This window comes from Lactuca sativa, chromosome 3 (assembly GCF_002870075.4).
Source record: "Lactuca sativa cultivar Salinas chromosome 3, Lsat_Salinas_v11, whole genome shotgun sequence".
NCBI lineage: Eukaryota > Viridiplantae > Streptophyta > Magnoliopsida > Asterales > Asteraceae > Lactuca > Lactuca sativa.
The window spans coordinates 227,810,783-227,825,906 of NC_056625.2; positions in this window are offsets into that span (position 1 = coordinate 227,810,783).

Here is a 15,124-nt window from a genome sequence, read left to right on the forward strand (position 1 = left end):
GGACTTAAAGTTCATTTCAAGCTTCCACAATGTAAGTACTTCTATCCTAGAGTCATTTTAAGCTAGCTATACATGTTTATACCAAGGAAAAGTCCCAAGAACACCAAGAACAAGGTGTTCACGGTTTTGGGAGGCTCCCAAAACCGTAAACACCAAATATAGTGCCTTAGGGTGCTTTAGGGTGTCTAAATGCTTCACAGTGCCTTAGGGACTTGTCTAGATCCATCCTTGATGAGTGTATCACACAAAAAGCACCAAAATCATATATTTTTATGTGTTTACGGTTTGGGGAGCTCCCAAAACTGTAAACACCTCAAATGTTGTGTAAATGTCCCATAAATGGCCCATGGTTGTTCCTTATGCCTAGAATCTAACCTAGACTATTGCCATGTTTGAGCTAAGGACTTGAAAACCGCCAAATACCAAACTTAGGAGTTTAAGGTAGTAAACGCATGAGTTTAAGGTAGTAAACTCATGAGTTTAAGGTAGTAAACTCATGGAGAAATGGTCCTTAGACCGTAAACTCCATTTAGGAGTGTTTTGATGCCACACAACACTTCCTAAGGCTTAATCATGAAGTAGGAATGCTTGGAATAGCTTAGTAGTCTTCAAAACAACAAATGGTCATAAACTGTAGATTTTACGACCGTAAACCCTTGAGTTTACTGCCGTAAACTCCTTGGGTAATGGTCATGAAAACCGTAAACTCCAAGGGAGTTTACCCTTGAACCCCAAACACACTAGCCTTTCTCTACAACACTTAGATGCAACCCTTGAGACTTATAACACTTGTATAAAGTGTTTAGCATGTCCTAGAGTGTCTTAAATTTGTTTATTAGTTGTTTAAAGACTAATTGTGTATATACATATATCCTTATATGTTATTAGGATCTTTGTGCATGTCTAAGTCTTCACTTGACACCAAGCACTTATCCGACACTTCCTTCCGATCCACTTACTACAGGTGAGTTCATACCCCTTAATCAATGTGTTAACTATTTTTAAATGTTTTATGGGGGGATACAAGTAGAATTATGCTAATTATTATATCAATCACATGTGATTAATAAGCAGCATTCAAATGATTGGCTACTCATTAGCCGTTTTACCAAATAGTTTCCTTCAAATGTTTTCATAAACATTTTATATGTTTAAAACTCCTTATTAAACTGTTCATTTTACTCCGTATGTTACATTTCAAACTTATTTAAAAATGTGTTTCAAACAAATGTTTCCTTATACTTAAACTGTTTTATCAAACCCATGCTTTCAAACCGTTTTATAGATTGACATCAAGTCGATCTTTTCTTAGATAATAATTATGTTCAACGGTTTTACAAAACTTATTTCATGCTTTTATATATTTAATTGCATGCCTCTATATGTATAGTTATATAAGAAATGTTTAAAAGACTTAGGAAGGCTATCCACCCTATTTCCTTTTCGCGCTTGAGATGTGGTCTGGTGGGACATTGGGTATCCGTCCGAAGGTTGTTTAAATATTAGTTATATATCCTATGTACATATATAGTCATAAAGATCCTTCTAGTTCATTCAATGCCCTTGGGTAGCAAGGGTATACATCCATGTTCATACGTACCAGTTAAATTACTAGTAAGCTACCATATGGGTAGCTTAGGAAGATACTAGAACTGTTAATAGAACGCGATATCATACAATGAGTCAGTTCATTCATGAGTCAATACATGCTAGATAGAGAGAGAACACACATTACAGCTAGCACACGTAGAACATTATAGTACATTACTATACTATTACATAGATATGTTTACATGATTACATTTACGTAGATACATCTAGAAAGAGAACGTATACAACTATACTAGAAGAAGAACATATACAACTATACTAGAAAGAGAACATATACAACTATACTAGAAAGAGAAAATATACAACGATACTAGAACGAGTAACAATACATTACATATACATGAATACGTTAACACAATTGTGATCCACTGTATCGGAGCATGCCTTCAATGTCATGGCCCGAGTTGTAGCCAGAGTCTCTTGGAGGGAGAACGTGATTTTGCGGATAGATCTATACTGGATTGACTATCCTACACCTTGCTGCTAGCTACAGCTGGACCTGCAGGTCTGCGGGTGCCAAACATCATTTCTTTTTACGACCTAACTTTTGTCGTTGTTACCAGTCGATAGTATGGTACAATTAATCACATGATACCTTAATATAAATTCGGTTTAAGGTAGTTAGTATAGCAGTAGTTTCTATAATACAACACTACAGTACTACATTAATTTCCCCTTTTCATATATTTAGTGATCATTTCACTTAAACATTAAATTTAAAAACTATATTTTGTTAATGATAGTTACACTTGGGAAAATTACACACTTTTACAAGAAACGAACATTTAGAACAGTTAAGTCTTGGTAGAAGACTACATTGAGAACAGTTAGGTCTTGATAGAAGACACCCTTTATATAATAGTAGGAATCATAGGGATTTCTAGGGTTTTTCAAACGTTTACAGTTGTTTTACAAACATTTTTACACTTACCGTTCATATACATTTTCCATACTTACAGTTTGTATACATTTTCAATACTTACAATTCATATACATACAAATTCTTACATACAAATTAAGACACTAAAATACTTATGATCTCACCAGCTTCAAAGCTGATACTCGCTTTCAAAATTACTTGTATCCTCAGGTCATCATAGACGGGTACCGATGCAAGGTTTAGGGAAAATGGATCTCGTTCAAGACTCATCTTTCATTTTGATTTATGCTGTAGTGTTTATCAAAATTTGACAGAACACACTTGTATAATAATTATATTATTAATGCAATGGATGATGTTGTTGCTTGTTTACTACTTTTCATTGTTGTGATACTGTACATGACGTCCTCTGCCCCAGAACATTTCCGCCGTTCTTGGTTTTGGGGTGTGACAGTGGGCAACGGCCTCGGGCCACACTATGATTTGGGGTCCCAAAATTAATTTTGTTTAATAATATATATATATATATATATATATATATATATATATATATATACACACACACACACACGATTTTGTTAAAAAAGTACAAAAGATGTGGTAGCTGAGTTGGTTAGAAATATTTTATGTAGTCGCCTCTCTTTATCTATTGACGCATGTTCAATTCCGGCTATTAGCGTAACAACGATTGCTTTCATGTACGTTTCTTTTTGTTTTTTTTCTTTTTTTTATTATAAGTGAACGACTATTACTAACATGTCTTATATTTGAATCATACGCCACTTTATTGAATTTGAATTCAAATTACAAAAATGGACCCTTTATTTTTCTTTGTTATTCACAAATCATCCAAATTATAAAAATTCTATTGAAGTTTTTTGTTTTTTTGACAAACAATCCAAAGATTCATTTCATTTCAAATTTTGATGTTTTTACTGGCAAATTACCAATTTTAATGTTTTTTTATATATGAAATTTTCTAGCTTGCACTGTCTTTTAATGTATACTAATTAATTATTGTAGATTTGTTAATAAAAATCATAGTAACATATTATTTAGACGAAACATCTTTAAGTTTATTTTTTACATGAAATTTTCTAACTTGGATGACACATGTAAACATCTTCAGCCAACTTCCCATTAAGGAAAGCGGTTTTGACATCTATCGGCCAGATTTCATAATCATGAAACGCAGCGATGACTAACATAACCCTAATAAACTTGATTTTGGCCACTGGTGAGAAGGTCTCGTCATAGACAACCCCTGGGGTTTGCATAAAGCCTTTCGCAACGAGCCGTGCCTTGAACGTATCCACCTTTCCATCCATGTTGGTCTTCATCTTGAGGATCCATTTTCACCCGACGGTCTTTCGCCCTGGTACATTGTCAACCAAGTTCCAAACTTAATTGTCATACATAGACTAGATCTCGTTGTCCATTGTCTCTTTCCATTTTGCAGACTTAGGGCCCGCTATGGCTTCCTTGTATTTAGCAGGCTCATCCAAATTTACTAGTTTATTATTGTGACAACCGTCAATTTTTGTCAAGCGAAGTCAAACAAAGTTAATGAGTCAAACCGGACAACTCAACTAGTGCTTGTTTGTTAGGACTTACTCTATGTTTACTAATGTACAACTCTCTATTTTACTACAAAGTATCACTTGGAAGTTTCAAATGTTCAGAAAATCTAAACCCAAAATAGGGTGAGTAATGAAACAACTCGATAAAACACAACTATGTATCCCGTAAGGATGTATAACACTCATAACATGGCATAGTGGAGTCTACAAACCTAGCACTACGGGGAAAAACACTAACAAAGGCTACAATCAAAGTCTCTCTTAATTTCTCTCACTCTATCTCTCTCTCTCTCTCTCCCAAATCTCTCTCAAAATCTCTTTCAATTTTTTCACAAACATTCATGCCATCCCAACCCTTCAATTGGTTGAAAATTACTCGAAACAGAAAGATAATACGAAAAACAGCACTTTAGAAGCGAAACACTCTCAAGGAGCGAAACCCTCTCTAGAAACAAAACCCTCTCAAGAAGCGAAACCCTCTCAGGAAGTGAAACCTATCGGATGCGAAACCTCCTGATGCAAAACCTCTCGGATGCGAAACCTCTCACCTGCGAACCGAGGACTTTCACATCCTCGACCAAGTTTGCATCTATTTCGACCTTCACAGCTTCTACCCTCTCGCACCGAAACTCACTCTCGCACCGAGAGTACCCGCCTCCATGCCAGTAGCCTTCGTTGCGAACCTTCCCTTCGTATCCTCGCTTCTCAAGTCCGGTTTTTGAACAGTTTCGCATTTCGAGTCCGTTTTTGATGATTTTGACGTAGGATTTTAACACAATTAATATTTTTGACATATTAGACCCTTTAAACTCATATATTATCCACATCTTGAAGATTTATTAAATATAAATCTTATTTTTGTTTAGAATAATATCTAGAGGACATAAAGGTACTCTTTGATTTTTCCCATAAAGTTATGACACAAGCCACGTTTACATCTACTTTTTGTCACTATTCACACTCTACCTAGTCAAAAAATTGTCCTTTTAATACTTCTCCCAACACTCCATCATGTTACTTTAAACAAATCCATCCAAGAAATCTTCAATCTTCTTCTCCAAGATTTCACTTTCCCTTACCAAAAGCAAACTTCTCTCTCTCTTTCTCAGTCACAATTTTTGCAAGGGCTGTTCTTAAGTATTTCCTCCATTTTTGGTAAGTATTTTCTTTCAACACCAACACGATCTTCACATCTTCATACAAATCGTGAATCATTTACACAAATATCTACATATTTGTTCTTAGGATCTTCAAATCTTCAAACATCTTTCAAGTTTTTTTTGACTTGAAACTCCTCATCTCCAACCTTCCCCCCACAAGAAATCACAAAAGGTTAGTTAACACCCCTACATTTTCAGTTTTTGTTAAAGTTTTAAGGGGGGGAATACAATTTACAACACCAAAACATATTCTAAACTCACACATTAGCTTTCAACAGAAAAGTTATGGTTTGTTCACGAACTATTTTGACCATCTTAAACTTAATATTTTTGAAGACTGTTCAATATGCAAATAGTTAAGGTTTATACCTTTCAAAGGACTAATCGCACGCTTTCATACGATTTTTGTACAATTTATGACGATTTTTACAAAACTGCCTATCATTTCAGAAATGATTTCAAACCAGTCTGTGAAGATGAACATTTTCACATTGGTTTGATATACCACTAAAAATCATAATAAAAATTATGAACAAATTAGACTCATTTCTAAACTCTTAGAGTTTACGGATTCTGTTTTCGACTTACGATGATTTTTCTATAATTTTTCTAAAAGCAATGACAAAAAAGTTAAAAGTAGAAAATTTGTTTACAAGTTCATTAACACTTTGTAACATGTTGAGCAAAGCATGTAGCAATATAAAAATACATGTTGATTTTATTTCATGCTATTTTACTTCCATTAAAAAAGAAATAATCATTCACAAAGGGGTTTTTCATCACTAAAAACATATATGATAAACTATAATAGGTATAGTTTATGGTTCATTAACACTACGAACATACTAAGAAAGGTTTCATTTCCACTACAAAAAGGGTTTTCATTCACACTACACGTAAACTCATTAAACCAAGGTTGTGAGGCACTGCTTCATTGTACCCACTAGGGTACAGGTTAAAGTCCTGTAATTATAACCAGAGTCTCTTGTAGGGAGAGCGTGATACTTGTGTATAGATCTATATTGGGACTGACAATCCCGCACTTGAGTTGCATGCAACAACTACACCGGCTGGTCTGGGGTGACAGATGTCATAAAATTCCGATGCCTAAAGAACGTCGTAACAGTCCATGTATGTCATTAGCACGGCTATAATAACTCACATAGGGAAATAACGATACATATGGTTTACGGGGTTTAACAATCACATAAAGAAGTTTTATTCATGTACTACTACAATATACTATTTTCAAGTACAAACATTCACACATATCGGTCTTAGAGTAGTTAAGAGTACATTTAGTCTAGAATTGATAGATTCTGTCCATAATTGCTACGTCTATACGTTAGGGTTATATAAAATTTAGACACGATCAACTTGGAAATGGGTGGGTCCGCCTTAAATCTTGTTCCTTGTTTGGTTGTGGGCTTAGGACAGACCCATTATATTCGACGGTTTATTTAACCTTTATTTTATATAACTTGTATACACTAGGGGATTATAGAAGGAAGTTATGGGTCTTTCTAGGAGTAAACTATTTTATAACATAGAAACTTACATTTCTGGAGGGACATTTATCCAGGAGCATACATACATAAGGGTTGCATACAAATACAACAACAATACACTACTTTTCTAGTACAATGCAAGTTACATTTCTAAAAGGACCATTATTGTTAACTCTTTGACTACATAGTGAGTATGTTAGGGTTATACAAAATGAAGATCCAATAGGCAGTGGAATGCGTGACTTCCGCCCTACTTCCTGTTCCTTGTTTGGTTATGGGCTTAGGGCAGAACCACACATTCAACTGTCCGTTTGATCTAGATTATATATAACTTATATTCACTAAGTGATTGTAGAAGGAATTTGTATGGGTCACCTTACTTATATTTCATTTACTAAGAAAATATTGGATTTTCTGGAAGAACACACTAACGTTTTCAAGGAACAAAGAACATACTTTCTAATAAAAAAAATACTTATGAACTCGCCAACTTAATGTTGATACACTTTCAAAACCACTTGTATTCTCAGGAAAACAAGTAGACAGGTACACGCACAAGCTTCGAGAAGATGGAGCATATTAGCTTATAGTCTTAGTTTTTGCTATTTACTTTTGGAGTCAATCAAACTAGGATTTGAATACAATGTAAACACTATATTACCAATAAAATGGTTGTTGTTTAATTTGATTACTATTATTCATTTGTTATGATATTGTATATGACGTTCTCTGCCCCAAACATTTCCGTCATTCCAGTTTGGGTTGTGACAACTATCACTGATAAATGTATCACCTTCTGTAGTAATATGAAAACCATAAAACTCCGGTGCCATCCTAACTCGATTGTGCCTCTCAGCTACACCATTTAGTTGTGGTGTTCTAGGCGGTGTCAATTGTGAAATAATTCCACATTCCTTAAGATAGTTGTGGAACTTGATACTAAGATACTCACCATCCCTATCGGATTTGAGCATCTTTATCTTCCTGCCCAATTGATTCTCCACTTCTTGCTTAAACTCTTTGAACTTTTCAAAGGTTTCCGACTTGTGCTTGATTAAGTAGATATATCCATATCTACTATAATCATCGGTGAACGTTACATAGAAGCAGTTAGCATCCATTATGGTGGATCTGAAGGGCCCACATACATCTGTATGTATGAGATCCAACAATCCCTCACCTCTTTCACGAGTACTAGTGAAAGTTGATTTAGTCATCTTTCTAAGTAAACAAGATTCACACGTGTCATCTGACTTTAGGTCAAATAACTCCAAGACTCCATCCTTTTGGAGTTGGGCTATGCGCTTCTTGTTGACATGTCCAAGACGACAATGCCACAAGCATGCCTTGTCTAAACCATTAGATGAATCGATATGCAACACATTGTTTCCTAAGTTATCTACAACCATCATAGTTTCATATACACCATTACAAGGAAATGCTTCAAAATAAAAAGTACCATTATAGAAAGCATTAATAGAACCAACTTCATTGTTAAATGAAAATCTAAAACCTTGTTTGTACAAACCATGAAAAGAAATAATATTCCTCGTCAACTTTGACGAGTAGCAACAATCATTCAATTCTAATCCTATCCCACTACTAAGCACTAAAGAATAAATCCCGATATTGGTGACAGGCGACGACTTCATATTGCCCATTATCAGGTTCATCTTCCCATGCTCCACATCCCTATTTTTTTAGCCCCTGCAAATCAGAACAAATGTGAAAACCACGTCCTGTATCAAGGACCCAAGAACTAGCAAGTGATGAGTTATTAGATAGAATAGTATAAATACATACGAAGGATGGCTTTATCTTCACATCCTTGATGTCTTGCAAGTATTTCGGGCAACTTCGTTTTCAATGCCCCTTCTCGTGACAGTAGAAGCATATTGATTCTTTAGGATCGGATGAGGGAGTGGCATAACCGACTTTACCTTTGGATCCATTTGAAGACGATCAATCACGGTACTTTCCCTTATGTCTCTTAGAGGGAGCTTTCCTCTTTTTCCCTTTTCCATGTCCTATAGCAAGGACGGGGGCAACATCAGTAGGGTTGGACTTGACAGCTTTGCCTTTAAGTCCACTTTCAGCAGTTCTCAACAAACCTTGAAGCTTGCTTAAGGTGACTTCCTCCTTGTTCATATGATAAGTCATCTTGAATCGATCATAACAAGGAGGTCAAGAGTGTAGTATTATATCAATCGCCAACTCTTCTTCAAAGCTGAGATTCAACTTGAGCAAACGATCCACATATCTTTGCATCCTTTGCAAATGGATCATGATGGACTCTCCATCTTTCATCTTGGTTGTTATCAGAAAGGTGACAGTCTCATACCTTTCTTGACGCGCGCTTTGATGTTACTTTTCCATCAAATCTTGGCACATGTCATAAGGCCAGTAGTCCTCGTAGAACCGTTGCAGCTCAGGAGTCATAGTGGCTACCATAATACACGACACCTTTGTCGCGTCCTTTTCGGGAGCCCTATACTCAACTATTTGTTTAGCAGTAACTTTGGTTTCATCTATCTCTTTGAGTTCTTTTTCGAGGACGTATTCTTTCTCCTTGTATCGTAAGGCCATTCGAATTTTGCAAATCCAATCATTAAAATTGGATCCATCGAAAGTGACCCTCCCACAAATGTTCAAAAGAGAAAAGGAGGTTGAGGAGTTGGAGTCTGATCCATAAGCGTTGTTTGAGCCAAACATCTGAAAAAGAAAAGGAACAAAGTTTTGATTAGATAAAGAATCCTTAATATAACACCCAAATGAAATATTAAGGCTAGGACCCAACACAATAATTCACAATTCGGAAGAGGGATGTCGTAATCCAATTGCAAAATTATTTGAAGGTAGGTAAATGACGATTTACCAATTCCACTACGAAAAACGAAATAAAGAATTAGGTTTTAAATGAAATGAAATTCCTAGATTCTTTTGAGATTCATTGAACTTTTCAATGGCATGTTTAATCTCGATTATGACCTTCAAGTTTGTGAATGGGATACCGAGGATCACATACAAGGTGTGAATAACCATGCAAATTAGCTTGACACTCTCAATATCATTTACCACCTAATCAATGTGTCGCTTAACCACACATGCTCCATTGATCTATGTTAATTCTCGAGCTACCCTTTGCCACCCTTGTTAGTCCAAGTTAGTGTGTCGGTTAACCACACACGCTCCACTAACGACTTGGTAATGTGCAAAGTGCAATTTCATGGAATAACATCATATTCACATTTTTCTAAAGTAACTAAGATTGAGAATTTATAAAAACATTTAGTTACTTTAATATCATCATTATAATTATTAATGAGAGAATTAATGTCCTATTATACCCGTTCGGCTAACAACCCTCCACTAGTCAAGAGTGCGGTAGGTAAGAGTGGATACCCAATGACGGTCATTTTATAGGTCGCTTCCTTAAACACCCCTTATAGACTAGCTTCGTGAATGAGGTCTACTAACGGTAAGACTGACTCATCTTATACATATATATACATATTAATCTTTTAATATTGTAATAATATAAGGGTTGTATTTTAAACTTCTAAAACACTAAGGTTTTAAAATTTAATATTTCAAAATTAAAACTTTTAATCAAATTTTAAATTCCAAAACTTGAGGGCAAATTTTGAAACTTTTCAAAAACTTCTAGATCAAATTTTAATTAGATGAGGATATTCATTATCATAACAGAAAATTCGTTTTTAAACAGTCAAAACAATTTAAGGTAATGATCCTTATCTAATTTGGGCTTGAAATCCGAAAAATCTGCCAAAAGACGAACCAACTCGTCGAGTCAGGGCATGGACTCGTAGAGTTGGTCCAACTCGTCGAGTTCAGCAGACAGTGAGCAAAACGATTTTGATTCAGCTTTTAACAAATTACAATTGCATCATATAAAACAGAAAAACACCCTAAGCTTTGATACCACAGATGGTTTTGAGCATTACAACATTCCTATGTGCACATGCAACTCTATTTGCTTTGGATCTAGGTTTTTCTCAAGTTATACATGCAAATTAATTTTCCAAAGCAAAACCCTAATCTAACATACAATAAAAACAAAATCTAATCACATTAAGTTTTAGAAGAATACCTTTCTTGTTAGTAGCTTGAACTTGACCTTCAATAGCTTGGTGCCTCAAGCGTTGCACCTCTAATGGAGTCACAAACACCACTTAGCAAAGAATGAAGAAGAGTGAGGTGAGGGAGGCTACTTGATTTTGGCTAGGGTTCTTTAAGAATGCATAGGGCCAAAAACTGTAAGCCAAGGGTCCTTTATATAGCTGAGGTTGCTAGGGTTTCAGGTGGAAACCTTGATTCTCTACATAAGCCTTAAGCAATCCATGAACACCTTCTAGAAGGCCCCTTGGACGAAATCTTTATGGGCTTCCCATAGATTTTGTCCATTCCTTCTTTAGGAGTCCATCAGCCCTACTTGCAACTATCAATGATTTACAATATCAGTACCCTTACTTTTAATCAATTTCTTCCGATCAATAAACTAATTCCAAAGTTAATTTCTGATCAATACTAATTAAATAATATGATTTCTCAATTAATATATTATTCTTATAATATATTAATAAATCATTAATTAACCTCTTTCTCCAAAACTCATCCTGTCTAGTTGCCATGGTGAAGGCAACCCAAAAGGATCATGCTACTATCAAATTAAGTACATACTAATTATAGTTATGGGCTTAGATACCTAATTCAACAGGTTTCTCCCAAGGGGTTCTAGATATAATGGAGACTAAGTAAACACTCTAAAACATGAATCCTTACCTTTTAAATACCTTGAAAACCCTAAAAAACCAGTGGGCTTGGGCTGCACAGTTTTCACCTCGTGATAACCTGCTTGTTACCTCGTGACAGCTCTCACGTCGTGGCAACATTCTTGTCACCTCGTGATGATGAGTTTTCACCCAATTTCACTCCAACTTCAAACATTCATAACTTCTTCGTTTCAACTCCGTTTTCGGCGATCTTTAAATTCAATGGAAGGTATTAACGAGCTCCACAACCATATCTAATTACTTTTGACTTAAACCATACCGAACTAAAATCATTAACTCATGCAAGAAGTCTAAAGCATTACTTTTCCTATTTTACACTTGGCTCCAAAACATAAATCAAAGGCTTAGATTGCTTAACCAACATTATTAACATCAGGTAGGGTCTAAACTCTATTTTCTTGAAGCCCAAGGCCTTCACATGATCAAATTATGGTCCACAATCCCAAAATAAGAAACATCCCGAAAGTGGATGATACACTTATAATCCTAACAAACTTTCACAAAAAAACTAACTAACAAGTAACGACTAATCATTTAATCAACATTCATAAGATATAAACTGAAAATAGTCCTAAAGCTTTATGTGTCCAATTCGAAGCGAGACGGTGACCATTTTAGATAAGTAAATACACACCATGAAAATAGAACATATAGTAAACTGCCAACTCAAAACTATTAAAACATTGTGCATAAGTTGTTGAAAAAAAAGAACATCTACATTCTACATGCTAATAAGGAAACACCCCCAATCTTTTTACGATATCATTATACTTCAAATAAAGACAGAAAAACAATGATAAACAAAATCTCAGCCCACCTTTATGTAGAGTGCGTATTGTGGTAAAAAAATCGGAGATGGAATCACAACTCGCGCAAAGGAACGATGGAGATGAAGGCGCCGAGACATAGGTTTAATGAAGGAGACGGAAAGCAAAAGGAAAGGGAGTCTCACTCTCAGTCGACTTCATTAGATTTAATCGTTTAGAGCGTTTGCGATTTGGGATTGGGTATTGCCGATAATTTTTTAAAAAAATAAATAAAAGAAATAAGAATTTTCCAAAAAAACCGGTTCTTTAGCTGGTTGAACCACAGTTCAATGAAAACTGGCGATTTTTTTCCAGTTTGATATGCTAGCGGTTTTTGGAGGCTTAAGAACCAGAACCATTACCAATTCTCGGTTGAACCGGCCGGTCCGGTCTGATTTTCAAAATAGTGAGGATAGAGGAGTGGGGGTTAGGGGCAGGGTGTTTTTTACTTTCTTTAATCTTATTTATTTTTAAAGTTATATTTATTTAAAAAAAGATAAAAGAAATTAAAAAGGGCATAAAAGTTAGACAAAACTACAAAAATGGTCAATGTGGTATGTATTTTTTTTTCAGGGTTTTCATAAAAACCTCGACTTTTTTGGCTTCGTGATCATTTTGGGTTAGTTTTGTTGTGTATTTGGTCTCTCTGAATTTTGAAATGACTGTAATACCCTTGGTGTATTTATTTTTCATTTTCTTTCATTTTTTTAAATGTAATACTTATTTATTTATTTTAATAATTAAAAAAATAAAAGAGGGCCCGCCTCTCTTTCTCTCTCTCTCTCTCTCTCTCTCTCTCTCTCTCCATTGAAGCTACCACCAAACACTATCATCAGTTTGTGCTCTTCATCTTCTTCTATCCCTTTAACAAAAAATCATATATGGATATGATGAACACACACATACACACTTCTAGATCACATGAACCCAAAGATGGTGTTCATACATTCAACCCTTTCATTCACAATCCCACCTGTTCAATTTTGATTTTGTTCTTGAAGAAAGGAAAGCGAAGAAAGAAAGTTTAGATCCACCCAAGAACACTTTGACATAAAAATGTTATTGAAATACACACCCATATGTTTGTTTTCCAGAATCGACTTCACACACACACATACACCCACACATGTTTGGGTTTGCAGATTCGAATTCACACACATTTATGAAGTTTTCAGATTCAATTTCACATACCTACACACAACAACATTTTCATCTGAAGAGAGAGAAAAAAGCTCAAGAATAGGGGTTTTGATCGGGTAAAGGGTTTCGGGTATAATAAGTTGGGTAGTTCGAGTATCTTCTTAAAATAATAATACCTGATACCCGACCTATATTGTAATTGGGGTTCTCGGGTTTTGGGTATTTGGGTTTTAGGTCTGGTCGGGTATTTTCGGTTATACCCGAAAATTACTTAAGTGCCACTTATTGATTTTTTTAATTCTTTTTTGCATTTCGGTTGCTTTAATAGAAAATTGGTAACAAAATATTCCATACAATTAACAAGTACATATACGATAACAATACAAGTCATTATAATATGTTATGTGATTTTTGTATTCCATTTCAAATTTTGATAAAAAACAGTTTAGGGAGTACATGATCAGTATTTGATCAAATTTGGATTAACCAAATTAGATAGCTATATTTCAATTCACAAAGAAGAAATGACAAAAAAAGAAATGTGTGAATAGCTGAAAAAAAAGAAATAGATCCGTAGTGCACAAAGAAAATGAAGGGGAATCTAACATCTCATTCATTTTCATTATATTTGTTGTAACATTCTGTTCAAAACTTCATTTCATTTTCAATAATTTCTTTTGTATTTACTATATACCGTTCAAATAATGAAGCCATATAACATTTGATTTAAACTATAAGAAACAATAATTATGTAAAATAATGATACAATTTTAATAGTTATTATAACTAGTGTATTAATTAGTTTGTTTGTTTGTTTGTTTGTTTTTTTTTTTTTTTTTTTTTTTTTTTTTTTTAAAATCGGGTATACCCAAATTTTTTTTAAACCTATCAAATACCCGACCTATTTAGATATCGGGTTACCCGATTACCCGAATTTTCAAACCCGAAACCCGATTTACCTGAATTCAAAACGGGTCGGGTCGGATAATTGGGTATTGAGTATTTTCAACATGCCTACTCAAGAACATACCTATTCGATTTCCTATTTGATTTCAAGGCTTATTCTTAAGAGTTTAAGGTAAGAAAACCTAACCCCACATCTACACCTTACATCTACAACTATCAACGATTTTGAGTTCAGTTGTTTTGACATGGATTTTAAAAAAGAACAAAGAAGAGAAATCGATCTATTGTAAGAGAATAAGGGGGTGCGATTTTGCTTGAGTGATGATCTGATTTTGCGTGTGTGTGTTCATCTGATTTGTGTGTGTGTTCATCTGATCTGATTTTGTGTGTGTGTGTTTGTGTTTATCAGATATGATTTCGTGTGTGTATTAATCAAATAGGAAGATCAAACCTAGATTTTGTGTATAGTTTTTGTTTCTGGGATAATTTTTTGGTGGAGATGAAGTGACTAGAAAAAGTTTAGGTGGAGATGGAGGTGGCAAAAGGTAATGATGGTAGACTGTGGTGGTGACGGACGATGTTCTTGAGCGTTCTTGAATATATGAATATGTTTTTGGGTGTTTATCAAACATACATACACACACACACAGAGACCAAATCACAAACAAACATGGTTAAAAGGACCACGAAACTATAAAAATCGAGGTTTGAACGAAAAC